The sequence below is a fragment of the Bradysia coprophila genome, unplaced genomic scaffold, assembly GCF_014529535.1.
Source record: "Bradysia coprophila strain Holo2 unplaced genomic scaffold, BU_Bcop_v1 contig_561, whole genome shotgun sequence".
NCBI lineage: Eukaryota > Metazoa > Arthropoda > Insecta > Diptera > Sciaridae > Bradysia > Bradysia coprophila.
The window spans coordinates 1,035,480-1,046,929 of record NW_023503807.1 but is presented as its reverse complement, the minus strand read 5'-3'; the positions used below and the strand labels follow the sequence as shown (position 1 = coordinate 1,046,929).

Genomic DNA, 11,450 nt, shown 5'->3' with positions numbered 1-11,450 from the left:
GTAATTCTTTGTTGTATGCAACCCTTTTTGAGTCGATTCAGAGTGGTCTGTTTCGTGTTTGAGACACACTTTATTCAACTTGACTTGTTAGAAAAATTAAAATTGTTTTGGACATTTGTTTTTAAACGAAGAAATTATTATGCCGACGAATAAACAAATTTTAATCCCACTACCAGCTATACTATATGTTATAATTTGCTCGACGCAAGAGTTGAGAAATTAAAACTCATTGCACCCGAGTTTACACACAACCAATTAGCGTTCAAATAAAGAGTAAGCCAATTAAACTACAAAACGAATTATTTTCATTATAAAAAGAGAACAACAGAAAAGCACATTGTTACTAGATCCCGGTATAGCCCGTAAGCAATCTTGTTTATTTTTTATTTTTGTATTTCTTTTTTTTTTCAAAGCCGTACTCCACGCACGGGATCGTTTAACAAAAAAAAACGAAGTGATAAAAATATTACAGACGTCAGGAAAAAAATAATACAATTACGTTTTGAAAGCACACAATGCGAAACAACAATCCCACGTAATAACTATAATTACCAGAAAATGAATGTGTGCATTAAATAATTTAAGTTAATTATGTGAAGCTTATCATTTTTCGATGTGTGTAGCACGCGAACCTTGTTCGAAATAAAATTGGAAAAAAAAAAATTGTGGAAAATAAAAGGAAAACTATTTGGTGATACTCTGTTGCTACATTATAATACCAACCACCCTTGGCATTATATAAATCTATTGACATTGCATATATACAACATATACAATGTAAATTCAACGAAAAAAGCGTTCGTTTGTGGCTTATGTTATTTATTCGGAATTGGAATCTACGCTGGAATTTTTGTATAAAACAAAATAAATTGCAGAGAAAAACTTAATCCGGGGTATGGAACACGATTTTCGTTTCATATTTATTTTTTGACATATTTGCGTGAAGTTTTTTTTTTTTGATAATTTGAATCTTAAAAAATAATTTTCTGTCATGCAAGTCATTAAATGTGCTTAAAAACGTTTGCATACAAAGGAAGCTAAGTTTTTAGGTTCACAGTCTGTATATACGCAGTTTCAGCAATAATATACACGATTTGTTGAAACAGCGGTTATTAGAAGGTTAAAGTAATTGGCCGCGGTTTGCGGTACACTGAAATGTTTTTGGCGTTGTGCATCATTTTCTTAAAAACGTTTGATATCAATGATCATCTTTATTGTGAACATTGAACATTTGACTTCGTAATTAGTCAACAATTAATTAATATTTAATGAGTTTTTGCATGTAGCATTTTTATTAGAACTAGAGTTGCACTAGGGGGTCCTTGATTTGTAATGTTTCATACAAAATCGATGAACCGTTAGTTGACGGTATTCAAAATACCATACCTCAAACCAAAACGTCACGGTAATTGGAGCTATAATGTCGTCCACAAATCACGGCCAATTACCTTATACGATTTAAACAACAATCACAATTATCCATAATGCTTTTAGTGAAATGAAATATTTCTTTTTCTCTTGTTCTCGTCACGAAAAATCGTCACGATCCGAATTTGACCGAATCTACCTAAATTTTTTTTTTTTTGTATTAACATGATGACAGGTAATGCAGATTGCAGAACCGTACTGCAGAACTGATTTTTCTAGCCTAACCATTTACATGACCCCTTAAATGCCGCAGACCTTCGCAATGGCGTGACACTTTTAGTATCTAAGCAACTCCAAGTATACAGTCAGCCGTGAAAGGAAATTTTGACAGAAAATGTGCATGGGGAGCGAGGTATTAGTACAAATGTACGAAAGCTTGGATTAGAAGAGAGAAGAATAATGACGCATATATTTTTTAATGGTCTAACCAACGTATTCGTACATTTGTACAAATGACTCGCTCCCTATGCCTAAACTAATTTTTAAATTCAAAAAACGAACACGGTCCAATATTTAGGCCTTCCGGACCAGAAAAACACCTATTTAGCCTAGTATCCCACACTCCCCAGAGTCAGAGCAGGCCTAATGTACTACCCGTCATTCTTTCGCTACCAGCGCCAAAAGAGACAGAAAGATCATACATTCTGTCAAAATTTCATTTCACGACTGACACAACGAATAATATTTATTTATGCAACTATTTGTGAAAAGTGGTAGTTTTGTCACAAAATGTGATAATCATATCGCGGGACAAAAACTACCACTTTTCGCAACGTGAACTTGCAAAACATAACTCTAGCTTTAACATACATTCTACTGTATGAACGAAAAATTGGATAAAAGATCAAGTAGACTGCTATTATGTATATAAGTACGTTTCAATAGCCGAATGGTCAGAGGTGCTGCTCGATAAGCATTGTGTTTTGGTGTCGGGGGTTCGAAATTTGGTCAGGGCAGAATTTTTAATTAAAAGTAAATCAATTTCACCACTTGTGGCGAAAAGTAAAATATAGAAAAACCGAGACAAAAATATGCATCGATCGTCATACAAAACATGCATGAAAAAGTTCTGTTTTTGTAGCGTAGATGCAGACTAGTACATTTCGTACCTAGGACTAAAAGTCTTTTTTAGCGTGTGAGAGGCTTCCTAAAAAAGATTTTTAGTCCGTGGTACGAATAGTAGTTTTCATATTGGACCGAGAAAACGTACGACGAAGTCGCACTTTTTTGGTCCTAGGTAAAATAATTTGAACTTTGATGATAGCAACATTCACTCCACTTCAATTCTTGTTATCAAGATAATTTTCCGGTGTACATTTTCGTCACGAAATAACAGCTTGTACTTCTAATGAATTTTGCCAATATATATTGAACAGGGCCTATTATTGGGAATTTTATTAAAGAAAAATTGCCGAAATTTAACTAAATCTTTTCCAACGTACCGGAAACCTTGTTCACGAAATTGTTGGTAAATTTCGGTAAAGAGCGTTCTTAATAATAGACCCTGATATTGAAATGACAGTAACACTTCAGAAAATATCAAATTCAGATTTTGTTAAACAAAGCGGAAGACAAACAAACGAAAAAAGCACGAAGATATTGTAGGGCATCCATATTGGCAAACATCGCTGTGGAAAATGGTAAGAGCGTTTTCTATCATTTTTCATTGAAATAAAATCTGTTTTCAAAAGCAATCTATCTCATTATGATATTTAATATAATACTTTTACAGATTTTCCGTTTACATTTCTTCATTTGGCCATATCATCTTGATAAAATATTAATTTTGAAAATGAAAACATCCTTTGAAATAAGATAAACAACATTTCCCATCTCAACCAAACCATATCTCTGTTCCGAGTAATTTCTAGTATACATTTCTATTCGGAGATAAAAAATAAATAAATTTTATTCAAACTTCAAACATGTTCGCCTCAAATTCAGAACCGCGGGCAGACATTTGTCATTTGAATCCACCGAAAATCGAAAACGGTTCAGACGACTTCCGCACAAACATTCGTTCGCCGAATTTACCAATTCGAAAATGTATAGCCAACATTCCAGCCAGAAGTAGTACGATAACATAAATAAGTATAAAGCCGTTGAAAATTAAATGGAAATCAAGCTTGCCAGAAAAGTATTTTTCTGTTTGAAGTTTTCTCAAGTTTTCATTTTACTTTCTTTATACTCGCAGCCTTCTGTTTCTGCGATTTTCGAAATGACAAAGAGATTCTTATCTCATCTGATGGGAAAATAAAATGATGCGATTTTCGAAATTCTTTTGTGAATTGTGTTTGTGTTTTGATTAATTAAATATTTACCAAAAAATTTAAAGGATTTTATGTTGGAAGTAAATAACATATCCGATACGTAGAGAGTGAAAGGTAGGCGTCGTAATTGTTTCGAAAGCTCGAAGATTTTTCAAATTAGTTCCATTATTGTATATTCAGTGGATAGGCAAAAAGAGTCAAGGTGCTTTGAAATAAACAACCAGGAAACTGGAAAATGAAAATTCTGACAATTCGAACGCAGAGTTCCGACTCCTCCTAAAATTCATAAAATTCATAAAATGGACCGAATCCTCCTAAAATCTCCTAAAATCTTCTAAAACTCCTAAAATTCCCAAAATGAGCTCACACTCTCGAAGAAATTTTTTAATAATACTGAAAAACTAAAAACGGTAAAAACAGCAAAATTATGCGGCAATGAATGTGAACTTCTGTATGAACCTGACTCAACTTGCGAAAACACTCCTTTCTTTGAGTCATGCAAATAGCGATCCTGAACGTGGATTTAGCGAAAATAAATACATTATCGAGGATCGCAGTTTGTTAGAAGATGCGACTATCGTGTCACTTCGAACGTTTAAGGACACATTGAATAATATAAACGTCACTGACTTCCTAATGAATCGACGTATTTTCCAGATGTGCTCCAATGTACTTTACTTTTCTCGAACAACAAAAAGTCGAGAAGGTACTACTTCTTAAGGCCCGTCATTGGGACGAGACAGGACAGTTTCCCGAAAATGTATGTAAAATTTTATCACAAAAATTCACCGAACAAATTCAAAGAAACTCACCTCTTATGCTTTCCATTGTATTCGGGCATAGTCTCTTTAGGTCGCCAAGGAATGTTTGAACACTAAAACACTTTTTACTCGATGCAAAAACAAAAAAGTTTTTTTTTGTTTTGTCGCAACAAAAACAAAGAAAATATTTCGACACAACTGTGACACTCCGCTACTATAAGTACTGGAATGAATGTTTGCTGTGTTCACTTCAGCGGTAAAATATCTTCATTCAAAAAAGTGTCGGACATATTATGAAAATCATCAAACAGTTGACATACATTTAATAATGCTCATCGACCATTTTTTAAAGCTTTACGAGAGCTCAGCAGACATTCTTTCAACGATGGGAGAGCATTTATTAAAAATTTAGCCTCTCGTAAGACTGCGCTGAGCGTAAATAAATGTTCGTTCCTCTTTAGTATGCTAAGAAGTCTTCGCGAAGTCTAATTAATTATGCCATCTCTTTGAACAAAAATATCGGCTGAGTTCTAACAAACCTCCGCTGAGCTCTAATAATTCTCCGCTAGGCTTCAGGAAGGGTCCGTTAGGCCTAAGCAAGTTGCAGGAAGGCCTAATGGAGCGAATCGGACACTCAGCGGAGATCTGCCAAAGCTAAGTGGAGTCTTATTAAATCATAGCAACAATTATTAGGTATCCGCTGATGCTCATTGAGTGTTCGCTTAGCTTCATTGCCTTACTACAACGTGCTAAGGTCTGACGGACTCTTACTGAACCCTAGCGGAGAATTATAAGAACTCATTAGAGGTTTGTCAAAGCTCAGCGGAGAATTATTAGAGCTCAGCGGAAGTTTGTTAAAGCTCAGCGGAGAATTATTAGACCTCAGCCGATATTTTTGTTCGAAGAGGTGGTATAATTAGACTCAGCGAAGTCTTGTTAGCTTACTAAAGAAGTGGGAGAGGTTACAATTTTAATAAATGTCTACCATCGTTGAAGTGTCGGACACTTTTTTGAATGAAAATATTTTACCGCCGAAGTGAACACAGCAAACATTCATTCTAGTCCTTATAATAGCGGAGTGTCACAGTTGTGTCGAAATATTTTCTGTGTTTTATCGCGACAAAACAAAAAAAAAACTGTTTGTTTTTGCATCGAGTAAAAAGTGTTTTAGTGTTTAAATATGCCTTGGGGACATAAAGAGACGGTGCACGAATACAATGGAAAGCATCATGGGTGAGTTTCTTAGAATCTTTTCGGTGAATTTTTGTGATAAAATTTTCCATACATTTTCGGGAAACTGTCCTGTCATTTCCCAATGACGGGCCTTAAGAATAAAGAGGCGGAAGATAATCGCAATAAAGCATCTTCACAAAAAAAAAATCGAGTTTAGAAAAACTTTCCGATATCGAGAAATCTCTCCAGATCCAGTAGAAAAAAACTTTTTAGTGCACAAGAGCTGATAAATGATGGAAACAAAATTATGGTGAATCTTGTTAATTCGAAAGGCGCAGTCGACAAGAAAAACCTGACAAAGGATCAGTTGCTGGCTAGTCGAGACTGGCGTCAGAAAAGAGGAAATCATAAAAGTTTCAATTATTAAACTACATAAGGAAAAATATGTTTTGACAAACAAAAATAACTTTTTGTCAATTTTCTTAAACATTTTTAGTATTTTACGAAGTGTATGAGAAACAGAGCAAAAATTCCACCGGAAATTACTTATACAACCTTTCCCACATTTAAAAAAATTCCTCCTAAAATTACCTTCCAAATCTCCTAAAATACTCCTAAAATTGCCTTTAAAATTTCCTAAAATTCCTAATTTTAGGAGCCTTCCTAAGCCGTGGGAACTCTGCGAACGAATTCAAATTCAAATTCGGGTCAAACTAATTCAGGCCCAGTCATGGTTCGATATCGATATCGACAAAGTGTTGTTCCTAATTTTGTTTAGCCTTTTCAATGGCCTATGATGAATATCGAATTATGAAAAGCGCAGCATAATTGTCGATCCCATCAATGTAAAATTGCTCGGGGGTTTCCCGCCTTAAGCATTTGTTAGGAATAGTATGTGCAACAATGCATTAAATACAGTTACCTAATAGATTTTCCGGCTTTCATTCGAATATAACCAATTTCTAAACACGAAAATCACAGGCAAACATCTCTCAGAACATCAGACAGTCTTCTCTCAATAGATTTTCTAGAAAATGTGCCTTCTCGCCTAAAAACGTCGTCACACTTTCGTCACCACCAATTTTTATTTCGATCAGAAACGACAAAGCAATTTGGTTCATACAAATAATAATTTTGCATAAACACACAAGGTTGTAAACGAAATTCACAAAAAAAGGAGGAAAATCAAATTTAAAATTTAAACAAAATTCGTGTTTGTAATCGGACGAAATTGAATAAGATTAATCCCACCGGAAGTTTTATCACAATACTCCGTTTATTAACAGAACGAGCACAAATATTTGCAACAAATTTTGTCTCTTATCTATTCGTGAAATCCCTTAATGTATTTACATTTTATTCATTCATATGGTATAAAAATCCGTTTTACAAATATATGCATATACCTCTCTACCGTCGTCTGAATGAGTACATAAAATACATAATAATAAATGCGAACAAGCGCTTTACAGTAACGTTGCTGTAGAAAATAGGACATATAAAAGCATAGCCCGGAAAACGTCCAAAACATTTCACGAAATTCCCAAAAGAATTGTATCCTGTATTTGGTTTGGTTCGTTGTACACATTTAACTCGATGTTATATGATACCATACATGTCCTAACCTTTTGCAACGTTTATAAACTCTAAATTTCATACAATTTACATAAAACAGGACATATAAATAATTCATCAAAACACGCAAAACGAAACCGTAACATTACTCTACTATTCTAATGGCTGTGTGTGTGTGTGAGGTACATGGCATCAAAACTAGTTCGGAGAGAGGATGTTAACGGGTTGAAAATTACAATTTCGTGGGTTTTAAAGAGCTACGGCTACATCATCTGTTTAATATAAAACTTCTTGTGAAGGTGTTCCCATTCACTTGTGCATAAAGCCGCAGAAATCTGTTGAGAAATGTTTTGTAAACAAAGTTAGAGCTTTTAATTAATGACACATTATCCGAACATTAAGTGCATGTAGAGTATTATATGCTAAACACTTTTACGTTCGTTTAGGGTGACGCAAAACAATGCTTAAGTGTCCATTCCACTCAACACCGGAAATAGATTTATTTTTTTACAAACTGCTTTGCCCACGTAAAAATCACAATTTCGTATCCAAGCTCTTCGTTCATCTAATTTCTTTCATTTTGTATAGTATTTCAAATGTCAAATGAGAGAAATCAGAGAAGCCAAGAAGATCAACTCGGTCACTAAAGTGGGATTTTTGACGTGTGCAAACCAGTAAACACACAATCAATGTCAGAACCTCATATTGGTAATGAATTACTGTCAAAATTACTGACATATTTGACACAACTACAGAAATTACTGACAAAAATTGCCAAAATTACTGACAAAAATTCCCTGCTTAGGGCTTCTCACACTAGACGTCAGCAAGTTCGTCAACAATCAAATTGGCTACATGTTCTTGGATATAAAACGAAATTGGGTTAACTGTCGTTCTTCAGCTTCTTATTCCAATGAATGGTGTTAAGGAATCTCGCGCCGCGTCATTCACAATAATTCACAAAGTGGCATCTTCCTTATACAAAATGTGTCAAAATGTGAATAATTGTGAATGACGCGGCGCGAGATTCCTGGGAACCCAATGAATCCATCGACCAAATTGCGTAGCTTCCGCAAGTTAGACATTTCAAATCAATTGCAAAAGGCCTGAAATCAAAAGGAGTATTTTATGTCAAACTCACGTTGCTATGTGTAGCTACAGTAACTTTAATGCAAGTGTTCTTGTTTAATCCCCCCGTCGTAACATCCATTTTTGTAAATAAAATGCACCTTTGAATCAAAACAAATCGTTGCGTTGTGTTACATTTGATTTGAAAATCAAAATCCAAAAAGCAAACTACCACCGCCATGAATCACCCTGTCTCCTTGCTTGTTATTTGAATTTAATTAGAATTTTTGGCCAACATCGACAAATGAAAAGAGATTTTTCTTTGCAAAGATAATATGCACCGAGTTTCCGAGTGTATTACAGAATTACGGTGGGGTAAATTTTATTATCCCGGTGAAATATTTAAATGATGGTATAACAGACAAACAGAAACGTATGCTTTTCGTTACATTCAACTCCCCGATGATGACGGTAATACGTCTCACATTCTCTATTCCATCTATTAAAACCCTTTAGATATTATTATTTATATTTGAATTAACATAAACAAATAGACTCAATTTTGTGAACCTCTCCCATTCGAAACATACACACAGAGAACGGAGGATAGATCTCCTTATGGAATTACAAATATAACGGAATATTTAATTATATTTGCATTAGTGCGTTAATGAAAGTCAAACAAACTGGTTAATAGGATACTATTTGATGTTGACGACAACTGCTGGAAAATTTGTAATTCGATGTGTAATATAGGAACGGATGTGCAATACAACGGAGATACATTTTGGTACGAATCAACCTTTGTTGAATATATATCAAAACCAAGGTGCTGTTGTGCGTTTTCATTTTTTTTTCTAATCATGATTAGAATTCAGAAAAATCATTTGTTAATCATAGCGTTGGGTATTTGAACGTTACAGTCGTTGCAGTCACCGATGGGTGTTCAGTTCATTCTTCTATAGACTAGAAGTGCAGTGTACCTACAAGTTTGTTGATTTGTTAACAAAAAAAATGAATTTCATTTTCGTTAATGATTCGCTAAATGAACACAAACAAAATAGATATGAATAGCCTCAAAGCAGTCTCATGACACAGTGTCCTAAACAGTTTTTTTTTTACTAAAAAAAATCGTTTTATTGAAGTTTTCGATTACAAATACTTGAGACAAATGATTAGGATTAGGATCTTCAGACTTCATTCCGTGCTAATGCTGACGAAGCATTGAGAATCAATTTGGATCAAAATTTCCATTGGTCAAATGTCACTTTTGAAGCCTAACGAAATTAAAACAATGAAAAATTTGATCGTAATGCACACGCAACCAATATACCATTAGTGTACCGATATAATGTTGTCTAATTGAATATGGTACCGCCTAACTGAACGAAAACAGTTAAAACATTGGTGAACAATCACTCGTCCCGGCTGTATTCTGTGATGGATATTAAAAAAAATGATTATGATAGCGGGAAAAAATGACCTTGTACACCCGGCAATTCCAAACGTTAGCTTCCAACAGTATTTCTCATACCATATAAGGAGTTTCCACGTTCAATATGCATTAACGCTAAACGAAAAAGAAATTCCAGCTAAAGTTGTACGGAAATTAAATTGGAGAGCAGCTGTTGCTTATTAAAGCTTTTTGAATATTAAACATATTGAAAGTTCAAAACACGAGGGAGGAAATTAAGATTTTTTTTTTCGGTGTCACACACCAACTTTTTAGCGGAAAGCTACAAGTTTAACGGAAAAAGAAATAAATGGAAGTATTTTATGGTCGAAATTTTTGGCAGTCTTATAAGAACGTAATATTCATTGAAATGTTCGAATCGAAATAGGACAGCTTACTGGTGTGAATGGGCAATTCGTAACTGTGTTATCCATTTATTAATTGGATGTATTGCATGGGTGTTAGGAAATTTTGCATTATAATGCGAAACTTAACGAAAAACTTTCAAAACAATTTCTTATGATTAGGGATTCATGATATTAGTTTCTTTTTGCGTGAGTTATTGACTATTTTAACTTTGTCGGTCGTTCATACACTTGAAACTTTTATGAAACTTGGAAACTTCTATTCCACACCCATTTCATTTACATCGCAAGAAAGGATGGAATTGAATAAAATTAATTCATTTTATTATTTTGTAGATCTTTTTTTTGTAACTTCTTTAAATGTGATTAAACCTTAATGACAGCAATATCGTTTAGCTGGCAATGGGAGGACAGAAATTGAAAACGTTAGCTCAAAAATAATAGCTGTTGGAAAAAGCAAAACTTTTTTTTTACCATGCTTCCTTCGTCATTCTTTTCTGTACTTTTTTATGGCCTGTAACATTAAAAGTTTAATGACTTAAACACACAAACCGTTTTCTGAATGTACAAATGGGTGAATAATTGGAAAAATAAAATAATTTATTTTTATGGTAATGGATTTATGTATACGTTTGCAGGGTGTTCTTTTCGGGAAGAAATATTTTGAAACATGCCATTTTGTAATATCTTTTCGGAATAATAAAAGATTTATTGGACAAATTTCAGTATGGGCCTTGATAAAATTTCTAATGGCGTGTATGGGTTTTATTGGGATTTATTTTATACTTTTGTTGATAAAGTGGCATAAGTTTGCTATTAATTCTCATTAAGCGATTGGTATACTTTGACTTCGTTTCGTAAAATCAAATTAAAAACTAAAAGAGGAGAAAGTCATACCGGTTTTTATGATGGCACGAAATATTTTCGGCCTTTTCGTCAATCATTGCGTGTCGTTTGGCATTTCAATTGATTTTATTGCATAATGTGATCGATTGAACGGCAAACATTCGGCATTTTTGCTGCTGTCTGGCCAAAATTCAGATTTATATTTTAATGGTGGTCTCCGTTTAGCTCTCTGTTTACGTGACGTTTCTACTATTGCGTTGACATTTTCATTGTTTTAATTCGAAGAGTGTACAGTAATGTCCGGTGATAATTTTGACAGGTATAGCCGTATAATTTATATGGGTAGACTCAATACTCTCTCTAGCAAACAAACAACTTTTATTAATGTGGTTAAAGTGTCCAGTACCCTTTGTAATTTACATGTAAATCACAGCGTAGTCAGTCAAAATGTAGAAGAGTGTTTGTAGAACACAAAGAAGTAAGATGTGAATTTGACACAGAGAGCTGATAC

The 11,450-nt window shown here is 34.0% G+C and overlaps 1 long non-coding RNA gene across 1 annotated transcript; it reads right to left on the bottom strand.

Annotated features, from left to right (window-relative positions):
* Positions 1 to 1,975: 1,975 nt before the first annotated feature.
* On the bottom strand, positions 1,976 to 11,450 carry LOC119083100. Its single transcript, XR_005088798.1, has 3 exons — positions 11,288 to 11,450; positions 9,994 to 9,996; positions 1,976 to 1,989 (listed from the first exon to the last, which is right to left on the bottom strand). It is a non-coding gene; the product is annotated as an uncharacterized LOC119083100 (long non-coding RNA).